The sequence below is a fragment of the Neovison vison genome, chromosome 3 (assembly GCF_020171115.1).
Source record: "Neovison vison isolate M4711 chromosome 3, ASM_NN_V1, whole genome shotgun sequence".
NCBI lineage: Eukaryota > Metazoa > Chordata > Mammalia > Carnivora > Mustelidae > Neogale > Neogale vison.
In genome coordinates this window covers 123,731,221-123,747,058 of record NC_058093.1, presented here as the reverse complement: position 1 = coordinate 123,747,058, position 15,838 = coordinate 123,731,221, and positions in this window count along the sequence as shown.

The window sequence follows — 15,838 nt, the reverse complement described above, 5'->3', positions numbered from 1 at the left end:
TGGCCGCTGTGCGTCCACGCTGCCCAAAGTGCCCGGGCCCCAGGGCCAGTGGGATCGTGAGGTTGTGAGTTGTGTGGCACACACATCGGGGGGCATCGCTGCGTCTCAGAACTGGGGCCGGGGCTGGAGCAGAGACAGAGGGAGCAGAGCTTCCAGGCTGGGAGCAGCCTGTGGCGGTGTCGAGCTGGTGTCCTCCACGGACTGGCCCTCCAGGGACAGACCCTCACCCCGCAGCGCCAGCCCTTGTGTTCTTGAGGGCCGGGGGCGTGACCGCAGGGCCGCCTCTGCACCTCCTGACCGGTGCAGCTGGCCGCGTGGACCGGGCTCACGGGGTGGGCAGGGACTCGGACGCAGCTGGCATGCGGCCCTCTCTGCTCGGCTGTTTCAGAACTTTCACTTACTAGACAGCGCGGGGGTGCCAGAGCAGAGGCAGGGGGGGAGCAGGCTTCCCGCTGAGTCGGGGCTCGACCCCAGGACCCCGGGATCATGACCTCAGCCGGAGGCAGACGCTGCACCCACTGAGCCCCCCGGGAGCCCCTCACCGCTGATGCTTTTGAGAGGACTTGGAGTTCCCCTTCACAGAGTTCCTGCGTCGGTGTGTGTAGAGGTTTGGGGAGCGGGCGTGGCTCCCCGGCGTCCTCCCCAGCCCTTTCTCTGGCTGGTCTCCGTTTCCTCTCCACAAGACGCTGCGGTCTGCACAGGGGCCCTGCCGTGACCACAGCCCGCCCTCCCCCCTGCTGCGGAGCGACGAGATCCTAGAGGACCGAGGAGCGGGAGAGCCGCTGAAGATGGTGGCCCGTTAAGCAACTGAAGCACCTAATGGGGAGAAAAGGGGACAGGCTTCCGTGGGAGGGGGCCTCGGGGACAGCTTTGTCTGTGTCTGGAAACGCCCTGATCTCCAGCAGGAGTTCCTCGGTCTCCGTCTGCCATCTTGGCCTTCTGGGTCCTATCAGGAGAATTGGAAATCTGCTTCTTTATGGCATCTTTTCTGTTCAAGAGTTTGTGATCCATGGGATTTTTCAAAAAATAAAAGTATTTGTCACAGAGCAAGTTCAGGGCACCACAGCTAAACGTGACGCATCTGAGCTCTCGAGGGAAATAGGGCTCTCGTTGCCCCGTGTGGTCCCGGCCTCCTGGCCCTGCACCAGCCTGTTGAGGCGTGGGAACTGGATGCTGAGATCCCCTGTCCCGGGGTTCACTCGTTTCTGTTTCTTTTTTCTTAAGATTTTATTTATTAATTTGACGGAGGTCACAAGTAGGCAGAGAAGCAGGCAGAAGCGGGGGAGGAGGAAGCAGGCTCCCCGCCCAGCAGAGAGCCTGATGTGGACCCCAGGATCATGACCCGAGTGGAAGGCAGAGGCCTTAGCCCGCCCCCCGCCCCACAAGCACCCCAGTTTGCTCGTTTCTTAATTGAGAGTCACTGGAATTACGTAAAGTGTAGCCCAGGGGACAGCTGTCCTACGACCAAGTTGCCTTTCGGTAGCTTGAGAGAAAGAACCGAAACCAAGTGAAGTTTGACAGGATCTGCGTAAGTTCCTGCGATGGGGGCTTAAAACCTGTCCCTGCGGAGCCGGGGGCAGGCGTGGCTGTGGGGCAAGGCTGGGGGGCGGGAGGTTCTGTGGGGTGTGGCTGGGGACCTGGCCCGAGCCCGCACTCCAGTGCCCAAGGCGGGCACCCGACGCTCAGTTTGTGGAGCTGCGTTCCCGGAGGACCCCGTAGTGGGAAAGGTTGCCCTCGCGGCGCTGGAGGGGAAGGCCGGGGCAGGTTACTCCGTGTTGGCAGGGACCCGGGGCCGGGCCACAGATGCCAAGTGCAGGGCAGAGTCCCAGGCCCCCCTCCCCGAACTCCCAGCCTGGACGCCCCCCGCCCCCCGTCAGGGTCCGCTTCGCCTCCGCAGGTTTGCGTCGCGATGTTCCTTCTGTTCAAGTCAGGGGTTCCTTGCTAATCGTTCACGTTTCACGCTTGATGCCCCTTCCCCTTTCGGATGCGAGCCCCGCCCCCGGCCGCACAGCCTCCCTGCCGGCTGCTCTTGCCACCCTGGTGGCGCCGCAGGTGCCACGGCCTTCCTTGGTGTCTCGCGACGCTCAGTCCTGTTCCTCGGACGGGATCTTGGCACATTCTCTTCCCCTTTCCTGCCTTACCTGGGGAAGCCTTTGTGAACCCCCAGGTCTCGGTTCGGCCCCTACAGCTGAGGCCTCACGGCCGGACTGCTGAATCAGCCTCTTGCCTGCCTCTGGCCCAAGGTTTCTCCAGCCAGAGTGTGGCACGTGTTGCTCGACGGACTAACGGACTGTTTGGGGCTGCTCCAAGGTCAGGGCCAAGTGTTCTTGCTGGCTCAGGGGGGACATGAGCAGTGAACGAAGGCACAGCCTGGGGCCCCTTTTCACTCTGGGCCTGAGAAAAACTGAGGCAAAGCAGAACACAGGACCGGAAACAGGAGCGCAAAGGAGCCACTGGTCCCTGGGGTTGTAGCAGAAAATCGAGGTTTTAAGAGGTTTCACGTAATCTGGGAGAACACAGGCACACTGGATCTTCTGGGTCCTGACTGCAGAGCTGGATCTTTGCGGCTCCCACCGGGAGCCCCTCCTCTGCAGCAGTCATGGTCGCCCCAACGGTCTGCACTAACAGACTTTCAGGGTAGCTTCCCTCTTCAACGCCCCGGCCCCTGCTAGTCTATGTGGTTTCTGCAGGAATCTTGATGGCCGTCCTGCCATTGAGCCTTGATTTCTGGAACTTTGAATCTGGGTGAGGCGAGTGCCAGGGTCCTGGTTTTTCCGTCCTAGAACAGGATCCATACAAATTGGCCTGTTTCCTGGCAAGACTGTGGCCAAGTGAGATGTCAGGAGTGATTTTCTGTCTCCCTTGGGCATAGGTACACCCAGTTCCCCAGAACTTGTCCCTTAAAACTCAAAAGCCACAGCTTCCATGCTGCTTCTTTCCCTGGAAAAGGACGAGTTCTGCTACCCAGGCACCTGCTGGCACGACCACACGCAGCAGACACGTGGCTCCCAGCATCCGGTGTCTCACTCTGCTCCTGTCTGGGCACACACGGTCCCAGGTGGCGTCAGGGATCCGACTGCCCGTCTCAGCTCAGCGCGGCCTGTGCCGGGAGGTGGACATGGATCGTCTCCCGCAGAGTAAGCTGGGATGACACACCGTCTGGACGCAGTGGACAGAGGGACGCAGTGGACTCAGTGGACGCAGACGCCACTGAGCTCAAACCCAGAGTACCTGCTGCAGAGGGGAGCAGTCTAGTTTCCGTTTGTTTCTAAGATTTTATATGAGAGACAAAGAACAAGTGAACGAGAGGGAGAAGCAGGCTTCCGCTGAGCAAGGACCCCCGATGCGGGGCTCGATCCCAGGACCCTGGATCACCACCTGCACCGAAGGCAGACGTGTCACTGACTGAGCCACCGAGGAGGCGTCCTTCCTTTTATTTTTTAAAGTAGGTTTTCAGTAACCGAAGACAGAACAAAACGCTGTAGCCTATACCGTTTTGTTTGGAGTTCGTGTCCCTGCAACACCATTTTCTGTGTATCTTCAAGTTCGCTTAGGAAAGCACCTCTCACCGTGAGCCACAAGATGAGGCACGGCCTTTTGAAGTAGGCTGTTTGAGGAAGAATGTGTGTGCAGGAAACTCTCCGGTGTCCGGTCAGTCCTCTCGGCTCAGCCCCAAACATACGGTTGCCTCCGTGCTGCCATACTGTGTGCAGGCGGCTTGCACACGGGTTTGGGAAGGTGCCCGATGCAGGCTCCGTAGAAACGAGCCAGTAGTCAGAGTGCCTGACAGGATGGTGGTGTCCGCGTTGTATGGCTGGACCTACTGTTTGGATTCTGTTTTGAATTCCTGGTGTTGTCCCTGCTCAGGTCTGGGGCCTGCACACTGGTGCACGGGCCGCATCACACACGCGTCCTTACGGTCAGGACGGTTTATGAGGAGGCAGGTGGCCCCATTCTACCCCATGCTCAGCTCTTGCATCTTCAAAGCAGGTGTTCTTAGAGCATGTTAATCTTGGTCACAAAGCCAAAAGTAATTGAGTGTATTTTAGTTACCAGAAGAAAAGCAGAGGAAGAATCATTAGGAATGTCACTGAGAAGGGACAAAAGGTCTGTGGCAGATTCTTGCCTGAATTCTGTTGCTAGAAACCAGCAGAGCTGGGACGTGTGCCACGTGCAGCCTCAGCACTGTCCTGAACATGTGTGCGCGCCTGAGTGTGCTGAGTCTGGACATGTGTGCGCGCCTGAGTGTGCTGAGTCTGGACATGTGTGCGCGCCTGAGTGTGCTGAGTCTGGACATGTGTGCGCGCCTGAGTGTGCTGAGTCTGGACATGTGTGCGCGCCTGAGTGTGCTGAGTCTGGACGTGTGCTGAGTCTGGACATGTGTGCGCGCCCGAGTGTGCTGAGTCTGGACATGTGTGCGCGCCCGAGTGTGCTATGTCTGGACATGTGTGCGCGCCCGAGTGTGCTGAGTCTGGACATGTGTACGCGCCCGAGTGTGCTGTGTCTGGACATGTGTGCGCGCCCGAGTGTGCTGTGTCTGGACATGTGTGCGCGCCCGAGTGTGCTGTGTCTGGACATGTGTGCGCGCCCGAGTGTGCTGGGTCTGGACATGTGTGCGCGCCCGAGTGTGCTGAGTCTGGACATGTGTGCGCGCCCGAGTGTGCTGTGTCTGGACATGTGTGCGCGCCCGAGTGTGCTGAGTCTGGACATGTGTGCGCGCCCGAGTGTGCTGAGTCTGGACATGTGTGCGTGCCTGAGTGTGCTGAGTCTGGAGGCCTGTGTGTGCAGTTCTTTTTGCACAAGTGCAAGTGCATGGATGTGTGAATGCCTGTTCACAAGCCATTAAGCTAGGGGGTATTTCCCCCCCAGTATTTGGGAGACAGCATGCGTGAGCAGGGGGAGCAGCAGCAGAGGGAGAGGGAGAAGCAGACCCCACGCTGAGCAGGGAGCCCGACATGGCACTCGATCCCAAGACCCCTGAGATCATGACCTGAGCTGAAGGCAGACCTTAACCAACTGAGCCACCCAGGAGTCCCAGGCTGTGAGGTCTCAAGGCACAACATCGTAACAGGGCTATCTGGCCGTTGCCATTGCCATTTGTCTTGTGGTTTTGGCTCCATTTTACAAAGTCTCCGAGTCTCAGAGCCATCAAGGTTAGGGAGGAGGCAGGATTTGAAGACCAGGTCCTCTATTGTTAAAAAGCTATACCTTTTTTGGGTAGCAACACACTGGAGGGTTCTAACCCTTTTCTGTAATGAAATAATGTTGAACATGTTCTGATGTACAGCAGTGTCTAGACACCCCTCCCCCTCCCCAGGCTCTGTGGTAACAAGTTGGGTTTGGGGTCTGTCCTGATCCCTGGGTCACAACACTGCTCCTCTTACAGGGTCTTTGTGCATTTGTGGTAAATGGAGGCCATGAGGGTGTCAGAATTGAAAGAGGGCTTGGGGAAGAGATTTTGCGGCTCCTTGGCATAGAGACTGCCTACAACAGGGAGAAACAAACTCTGGGGAAAGGGGAGAATCTGATTTCCGGAGTTACTGCATGGTTAGATTCAGATGTCCAGTTTTCAAAAAAAAAAAAGCCACAATGCACACAGAAACAGGAAAGTATGGCCTATTGAAAAGAAAAGAAAATCTGTCCCTGAAAAAGACCTGATGGCAGAGCTACTAGACAAAGACTTGAAAGCGACTACCTTGACTCTCAACTAACGAAAGATGTAGAGAAAGTCAACAAAACAATGAACAAAATGGAACCATCCACTAAGAGAAAGCAAAAAGAAACCATGAAGAAATTCTGGATCTGAAAAGTACAATAACAGAAATGAAATAACTCACTAGAGGAATTCAGAGGCAGGTTTTAAGCACAAGAAGGAAACAGTGGATTGTAATATAAGACAAAGGAATTTGAGTTAGAGGAACAGAAAGAAAAAAAATAAAAGTTAATGTGACCAAAGGGATTGTGGGATTCCACCAGGCACACCAATCTTTGCATCATGGGGGTTGCCTGAAGGAGGAGAGAGGTAGAGCAAGTATTTGAAGAAATGGCTGAAAGTTTCCCCAGTTTGAGGAAACATCCAGGAAGCTCTATGAACTCCAAGTTAAGATGAACTCAGACACCCCCAGTAAGAAACACAAAAGCCGAATGCACAGAATCTTGAAGCAGCAAGAGAAACAAGTCAATACATACAAGGGGTCACAAGTAAGGTTAACAGATTTCCATCCGAAACTGGAGATCAGGAGGCAGTGGGCTGATGCATGCGAAGTGCAGAAAGAAAAACGTCCAACTAAGAATTCTGTACTCAGCAAAATGTCCTTCAGAGTGAGGCAGAAGTTATGACGTTGGTCAGTAAATAAAAGCTGAGGGGTGCTCTTACGCTAGACCTGCCTTCTGGAAGTGCGTGAAGGGCTCCTGCGGGGTTCGGTGGGGGGAATAGACAGCAACTGCAAGCTGTGTGTGGGGAAAGAGCTCCGTAAAGAAAAGTACACAGCCGATCATAAAATGTAGTCTTGTCACAGCAGTTGGTAACTCCACATTTTGCTTTCTACGGGGTGTGAGAGACTAGGGCATTTAACGGAGTTGTTAATTTATGTGTTGTGACTTCAGCAACTGAAAGGGCTGGGGAGAGATGTTAAAGGAGCAGAGTTTTTGAGTGTTACTGAAATTAAGCTGGTATAAATTCAGATTAGAGTGTTTCAGTTTCAGGATATTAAATATAATCCCCACATTAACCACAAAGAATATAGCTACAGAATATACACAAAAGGAAATGAGAAGGGAATTTAAATGTTTCAGTACCAAAATAAACAAAAGACAGTAAGTAATTCAAGAAATGAGAGACAAAATGAAGCAGTAAGGCACATAACAAATAGCAAAATAACAGAGGTCCTTCCTTATCTGTAATTGTCTTAAATATAAAAGGATTAAACTTCCCACCGAAAAGACAGATTGGCAGAATGGATAAAAAACCATCGTCCGACTACATGCTGTCTTCAAGACTCTAGATCTAAAGACACAGAGTGAAAATTGAGAGGATATAAAAATGTGTTCCATGCAAATAGTCATTGCTAGCAGGAGCAGCTACACTAATATCAAACAAAATTGAGTTTAAATTTTAAAAAATTCCAAGAGATAAGGGAGGGCACTGCCTGTTAACAAAAATTTCCATAAAACAAGATCCATAATTACAGATATTTACATGCCCAATGACAGGCCATTGAAATATATGAAGCACAATTTGACACCACTGAAGGGAGAAATAGTTTTAAAATAATATGTGGAGACTTTAATATCCTTCGTGTACTAAAGGATACAAAACCCAGACAGAAGTAGGAAAATAGAGGACTTAACAGAATAAGCTAACTAACCCTGACGTCAGGACACTAACCAGCAAGAGCACACACATTGTTCTCGGAGGCGTAGGGGAATTTTTCAGGATAGATCATATGTTAGGCCACACGTTAAGTCTCAATGAATTTAAAAACAGCTGTTCTACCATTTTCTATGACCACAATGGTATGAAGTTAGGAATCAGTAACAAAATTGGGAAATTCACAAATATGTGGGAATTAAATCAACACATTCTTGAACAACCAATAGATCAAAGAAGAAATCATAGGGAGATTAAAATATACTTAGAGATGAATGAAAATGAAAACAACATGTCAAAACTTAACGGAATACAGCAAAAGCAGTGCTAAAGGGACATTTATAGTTACAGATGCTTACATTAAAAAAACCAAGATCTTAAATCAACAACCTAGCTTTACAGTTTAAGGAAATACAGAAAAATTAACCCTAACCCAAAACTAGCAGAAGTAGGGAAATAAAGATTAGAGCTATGACAAATGAAGTCATGAACAGGAAATCAGTAGAGAATATCAATAAACTAAACGTACATTCTTCAAAATGATCAAAACTGACAAAACTTCAGATGAAGAACAAAAGATTGAAATTACTAAAATCAGAAAAGAAAATGGAGAAATGATCAATTCTACAGAAATAAAACGGATTATGAGTGCTATGAACATTCATACACCAGCAAATTAGATGACTTAGGTGAAATGGCAAATTCCTAGGACAAAACCTGCCAAGCCCAAGTCACAAAAATAAAATAAAATAAAATAAAATAAAAAATCTGAACAGACCTAAAACCAGTAAGATTAAGTCAGTAACCATAACCAGAAATCTCTACAGGGAAAAGTCCTGGACCTGACGGGTTCACTGGTGAATTCTGAACATTTACGGAAACTAATACCAGTCTTCAGACTTCAAAAAAGAAAAATGAAGGTAACACTTCCCAATTCACACTGGGAGGTCATCATTACCGCCTTAAAGCCAGACAAGGACACTATGTGGAATGAAGACGACAAACCAATATCCTTTATGATCATTGATTGATCAGAAATCTTCAATAAAGTAAATAGCAAGCAATGTAGCCTATTAAAAGAAGCATACACCATGACCAAGAGGCATTTTTTCCTGGGACGCAAGGTTGAGTCAACACACAAAAATTGATAAATGTGATCAATAAATGCCCCATCGAACAAAATGGGAAAAACACAATCATCTTGATGCAGAAAAAGCATTTGACAAAATTCAACAACATTTCATGAAAAAAAAACACATGCAACAAAATAGGAATAGAAGGAAACTACTTAACAAAAGCCGTATGTGCAAAGAAAACAGCAAACAATGGTGAAAGAAAGCTTTTCCTGGAAGATCGGGAGCAAGTCAAGGATGCCTGTTTTTACCACTTCTGTTCAACACAGTGTGGGAAGTCCTAGCCAGGGCAATTAAACAGGAAAAGGAAATAAAAGGACTTCAAATTGGAAATGAAGAAGTAAAATTCTATCTGTTTGCTGATAATCTGGTCTTAAATGTAGAAAATCATAAAGCCCTCACAAAAAGCTGTTAGATCTGATTAACAAATTCTGAAAAGTAGCAGGATTTAGTCAACACAAAATCAGTTGCGTTTCTGTATATAATGAATGATTTGAAAAGCAAGTTATAGCAATAACTGATTTACAGTAGCATTAAAAAGAATAAGATACTTAGGAATTAATTTAACCAAGGAGGTGAAGATTTGTACAATAAAAACTACAAAACACTACTCAAAGAAATAAAAACAGGGGCGCCTGGGTGGCCCAGTGGGTTAAAGCCTCTGCCTTTGGCTCAGGTCGTGATCCCAGGGTCCTGGGATCGAGCCCTGTATCAGGTTCTCTGCTCGGCAGGGAGCCTGCCTCCCCCTCTCTCTGTGCCTGCCTCTCTGCCTACTTATGATCTCTGCCTGTCAAAATAAATAAATAAAATCTTTTAAAAAAAAGAAATTAAAACATAGATAAATGGAAACACAGCCTGTGCTCATGGGATGGGAAGACTTCATATTGTTTAATGTCAGTATTACCCAAAGGGATACAGATTCAGTCCAATCCCTATCAAAATCCCAGTGATGTTTTTTGCAGAAATAGAAGAGCCCTTCCTAAAACTCATATGGAATCTCAAGGGACCTTGAATAGCCAAAACAATCTTGAAAAGAAACACTGGAGGACTTACACTTCTCAATTTCAAACTTAGCAGAAAACTACAGTAATCAGACACTGTGGTCCTGGCCTAAAAGCAGACTGACCGACGGATGGACTGGCATCAGGAGCCCAGAAATAAGCCCTTGCACATGTGTTGACAGGACACCAAGATCGTTCCACAGGGAAGGAATCTTTCCAAGAAGTGGTTCTGGGGAAACGGGACCCTTCCCTCACACCATGTGCAAAATGCAACTGAAAATGGGTCAAAGCCGTAGATATAAGACTTCACCATATAAAGTTCTTAAAAGAAAATACAGGTCAAAAGATTTAGGACTTGGGATTTGGCAATGATTTCTCAGATACGACATAAAAGGCACAGGCAACAAAAGAAAAAGACAAGTTTCATGAAAAATTTTAAATGTCACACAGATACACTAGCCACACAGTAAAAAAGCAACCCACAGAATGGGCAAAAATATTTGCAAATCATAGATCTGATAACTAATCAATATTGAAAATACACAAAGAATGCCTACAAGTCAGCAGCAACAATGAATGAACAATTCAATTAAAAAAACAGGAAAAGATTTGAGTAGAAATCTGCAAAGCTGTTACACATAGGGCCGATAGCCACAGGAAAACGTGCTTACATCACTCATCATCGGGGCATGCAGATCAAAGCCACAGTGAGGTGCCACCTCACACCCATTAGGGGCACTATTTAGAAAACAGCAAAGAGGGGCCCCTGGCTGGTCAGTTGGAAGAGCATGCGACTCTTGATCCCAGGGTCCTGAGTTCCAGCCCCACATCGGGGGAAGAACTGAAACACACACACACACAACATGAAACTTGTATGTAGAAGTGATGTGAGGTCATTGGGAACCATATTCTCTGCTAAATATTCGTGACAAAATAGAGTTATTTAAAAATTTTGAAAAAGTAAAAAAATGCAAGTATTGGCACGGATAGGGCCACATTAAGTGAAATAAGCCGGTCGCAATAACACAAATCCCGTAGGGTGCGCTGACGCAAGGTGCTTCGAGGAGCCGGCGTCAGAGACGGCGTGTGGCCGTGCCAGGAGCTGGGGAGTGGGGTGTCGCCAGGGCTCGGTGGGCCGAGGCGGCCGGTTTTGCGAGATGCGCGGAATTCTGGGGACGATGCTGCTGACGGCCGCACTGCGGGGTGTGCGGGTACCGCCGGACCGGACGCTAAGTGGTTAGGACGGTGAGGTTCTGTCACGTGGGTTTTACCACAATAGAGATGCTGCAGAAAAGGAAACGGGAAAAGTGTGCCGGTAGGTCTCATACGGTGTTAAAGGAAGACAACACTTCATCTTATTTACGCTGAAGCACTTTGGGAAAACGTACGCAGGCCTGCGGCTGTTGTCCGGACTCCTCGGGGTCTGAGGCCACACGCGCTGTCAGGACCTTCAGTACTTACGCAGTTGAGCACCGGAATAGTTTAGTTGCGCTGAGTAGCTCACCAGAGGCAGACCTCCGGGGAAAGGAGGAGCTGATAACCACGCTCGTTGACATTTCCTGCTGACTGCGGCGTGACCATGCAGGGGGCGCTTCCCGTGGACAACCTCGTGTGGCCCCACAGCGGCCCAGACGCAGATGACGCTGCTGCGGTTCCGAGCTCTCGGCCGCTGGAGGGTCTGGGCTTGTCCGCCAGTTCGTAGCTGCACCGTTCGCGATGCGTTCCTTGGGGCTGAGGCATCCCAGCGCGTGGGGGTGCTGGGGTCCCCTACCTGCTCCCTTGCTAACCAGAATCCAGTTGGGGCAGCATGTGTCCCTCCTCAGAGCCAAGGTATCGAGGCAGCTCTGTCCTTGCCAGCGTCTAGAAACGGGCACTTGGCCAGTGAGAAGTGAGGGTGCGAGAGGAGAAGCCCCCTTCCTGCCTCTGGACACCGTGGCTTGGAGACAAGCCTGGTCGATGGGAGGCAGCGTGGGAAACTGTGCCTGGACGGGTGTGAACCGAGAATGAACTCCCTTCACTCTCCTGTTGGCGAGATGCGGCGAGATAAGAATCAACGTCACTTAATCCCGGTAAGGACCCGGCAGAAAGCATCCCGACAGCCGAGAATTCCCCGACGGGAACCCAGCTGTGGCAGCAAGGGGTTTCGGCTCGCTCACTGTTAGCCACTAATAGCGCAATGGTGATGCGTCCAGACGGCCCGCCTGCCATCTGGGAAAGCAGAGCCTAGAGCAATGTGTGCGCTGCCACAGGGACAGTAACAGCACCTGCTGACGTCCCCGGGCGCCTGTGGCATCATTACTCGAAGCCCTTCCACTCCCCTACTTGGCGCTGGGAGGCAGGTGCCATCATCAGACTTGCTGTGTAACCGGATGCGGAGGCAGGGTCAGCCGGCGGTCCTCGCTTCTGCTGCACCCCCTGCCTTGTGGGCCAGGGAGCCCCTCACAAGCAGAAGCTGTGGCTCATACACCCGCCTCCTACAGCCGGCCGCTGCCGTGGGGAAGGGGCTCCCGGCAAGGGGAGGGGCCGGGCGGCAGCCGGAACTGGGGAACCTCGCGTCCAGTGTGTCTGCGGCCCACCGATGAGCTACTGTCTAGCAATTTTCTTGTTACCAAAAGAGGTGGTTGTCTCGTGTTTTCTCCAGGAGCTTTCCCGTACGTGCTGGACGGTGGGTCTGCAGTAAGGGGACAACACGCTGGAGAAATTTCGGGAAGAGACAAAGGGGATGGGCAGAGGATGTGGGGAAATAGATGCTGCCCTGGCCAGCCAGCCGCAGGCGCCCCCGACCATTTGCTGGGCTGCGGGCTCGAAAGATCAGTCCTCGTCTTCCAAACAGGAAAGAGATACACCCAGACAGAGGTGAAGCCCCCCTCCCCGGGGGGAGCTAGCTGTGGGCTCTCGACAGCGGGCGCCCGCTGCCACCAAAGAGGCAATGCCTGGGCTCATTTCAGAGAAGAGCTGTGTGTCGTTTCAAGATTTGATGTATTTATTGGACAGAGAACAGGAAGCAGGAGCAGTGGGAGAGGCAGAGGGAGGAGCGAACTCGCCGCTGCGCAGGGAGCCTGGGGAGGGACTCGGTCCCAGGACCGGGGAGTCATGACCTGAGCTAAAGGCAAACGCCTAACTTACGGCGCCCCCCAGGCACCCCTAGATGAGTTTATTTCACAGTTAAATAATTTGCCTTTATTTGCATTTTTACTGCGCTTCTTGGTGTTGGACTGTCGCTCTAAGGGTGAGCAGACCCAGTCTGTGTCTGACTTCGGGTGTGCGGGCAGGAGTGCGCGCCTCGGTGAGCCGCTGTTCTCTCACCAGCAAGGGTAGTCAGCGGTGTCACTAGTACAAGAAAGACTTTTCGGATTATACCTTCATTGCAGCTTTTATTAACATGTTAGCTGATGGTTGAAAAAGGCTTCCCTAGGGCTCGGGGAGGGCCTTTCCCCAGGGTACGAGTAGCCCAACATCAGCTCCTCCCTGGGATAAGCGACTGCCCCCTTCGTGCAGTGAACAGCATTATTCTTAGTCGCAAGAACAGCATGTATGTGTTTCAGAGAGAGGGCCTTCGAGTGAGAGCAGGGGGGAGCAGAGGGGAGAACCCTAAGCAGACTCCACGCTGTGCACAGGGCCCCGTGCAGGCTCGATCTCATGACCCGGAGATCGTGACCTGAGCTGAAACCAAGAGTCAGACACTTAACTGACTGAGGCCCCCGGACACCCCAAGCTTACTGTATGTGAGCCTGTAAGGCTGGACCAGCACCCTGATCTCAGGCCCTCGTGCCTGCTTCAGGGATGTTTTAAGGAGATTCCTGCCTGAGGTGGTCTGTGTGGTTGTTGCAAGTTGGAGGGACATAAGTGTCCTATAGACCTCACCAGCGATTTTTCTGGCCTCCTGATGGAATTCTCAGCCCCTCGATATAAAGGTGACCCACACTCCCTTACCTAGAGCCCACGACCCAGATGTGTTTTAGACTTTAGAATGTTTTGGGCTGTAAAAAAGTGTTGTGCAGGACACTTGGGGGGCTCTATTGGTGAAGCCTCTGCCTTCAGCTCTGGTCATGATCCCAGGGTCCTGGGATCGAGCCCCACATCGGGCTCCCTTGCTCGGCGGGGAGCCTGCTTCTCCCTCTGCCTGCTGTTCCCCCAGCTTGCGGCTTTCTCCCTCTTGGGCAAATAAATAAAATCTATAAAAACAGCGCCCTGCCCATCCTGTCGCCGGCCCCACGCAAACCCGTTACCAAGTGTGCTCCAGTGTCTTCAGCACAACACGAATGTGTCCGTAATAGCACAGGGTTTGCCCTGGGCCTGTCTTACTCGTTTCTGATTTCCAGGCTTGCTCTAGACAAGTCTCCTGAATGCGAGCCTCACTCACATCACTGCTTCTGATTCTTTAGAAAGATCACGGACGCCCGCTGTGTTCCAGACTGTCTCCATCAGTGGCTCCGCATTCAGCTTCGCGTCTGTCTTCCAGCTCCTTGGTGCTGGCGAGCAGTGGAACCTCTTCTTCCAGGCCCCTTCCTGCTGCCCACGCTTCCTGAGCACCCTCTGGACCGTGCTCCCCCGGGCGATGCCTGCGCAGGGCCCCAGGTCCCGGGCTTCTGGCGAGTTAGTACCCGCCGAGCTGCTGGTCTGCGGTTCCTGTAACCCGCTAGAAAAGGGAAGCAGCCGTCTCTTTTGAGCGTGCCCATCAGCATGCCGTCGGCATCAAGTCCTCGAACAGTCTGCTCTCCTGACAGACACGAGGTGAGCTGGCTGAGGGTCCCGTGTGGGAGCGAGCCAGGGCCCGCAGGTCCACGTCTGTTGGCAGCACCCTGATGCGGACAGGAAGAAGCTGGCCGCTCTCTGCGTGGAGCCGCTGTGCAGGGCCCTGTTCTTCCTTCCTGCTGCCACTTAGCACAGGCCAGGTGTGGTCTGGGTGGTGGGGACCGTTGCACCTGACCTGGCCCCCGGGACGGGCGGGGGTGGAGAGGTCTGGGGCAACTGAGAGGAGGTAACACAGAGCTTACTAAACTCAACCCTTATTTTTTTTAGTTTGGGAAAATTGTGGTATTGGTGGTGTGTTTTGCTTTGTGTGTTTCTAAGGGATGAGGGAAAGCATTTGTGTTCCTTGTCTTAGAGGCAGCCAGGACTCATCAGCTGTTAACCAACATTTAACACGTAGGGTCCCAGCCCCCAGATCCCAGGGTAGGTGCATCAGATAAGCAGAAACAAGGCTGGACCTGGGCTTCCCCCTCCCCGCACGCCCGGCAGCTCTCCCTAGTCCTCGGGAGCCTGGGCACCCCCAGCAGACAGGGCACTGGCTCCGCTGGGGGCCACCACTGCTTTGGGAAAGTCATTAAGAGTTCCTGAGCCCTGGCACTCACGACGCGATTCCCTAGTTAAATGAAAATGTGGGAAGCAACCCAACTGTCAGCTTGAACAATTTCTCCCCAGAGCATCCTTCTTAAAACTCCCCGGATTTCCCGCTGGGCCTGGGTAACGCTGTCAAATCGCCACCCTTCTGAGAATCTGCCTTTACTTTCCTCACCCTGTCTCTCTACCCTCACAAAGCCCGTCCGACTGGGGGTCTTGAAGTGAAGCGCCCTGCTCAGCCCTCGGGCACTCGCGGGAGGAGACCCCCTTCCTGCCACACTGGAGCCGAACCCCAGGGCTTGGGATGCACCTCAGGTCTGTGGGTCTGCACTTCGGCCTCAAGAGCCCACAGTCCCCTGTCTTGCTCCTTCAGGGCCCTTTCCGGCTACGGAAGGTTTGTGGGGATGCTCTGGAGTCTGTTTTCCTCAGCTTCCCTGAGAGCAGCTTTTCTGTTCAAGAGCCCTAGCTTCTGCACACCCTGAGATTTCTGTGGTCCCTTCCAGGCTAGAGCTCAGGGCTCACCCTGGCAGGTGTAGGTAGCACCAGGCCAGATCAGCCCAGCAGGACGCACTCCCTGAAATGTCTTCTTTCCTACCTAGCATCTGGGGATGTTAACTCCCAGGAGGAACTGACCTTTCCCTTCCCTCAAACCACTGAAGTACTCCTAGCTTATGGCCTGGACACTTCCCCACAGAGAGGGGCACCCCCTCCCCCCAAGGCCAAGCCTAGAACCCTCCATCTGGGACGTGTTGGAGCCTCTGGGTAGGTTCTGACAAAAGGAAGGCCTTTGTAGAGCACCCAGAAGGACAGCATTGTGTCCATGCACATTTTTATTTTGAACAATCTTTCTATCTGATTGGAAGATGGGGAGGGCCCACGGGTGCAGGCGTGGGTGCAGCAGAATGGGGTCTGAGGTCGTTCCAGGAACCCAGGTGGGCGTGGGGGAGTAGGGGGTCGGCACACCGTTTCCTGCACTCACAGCTCTTCTACTT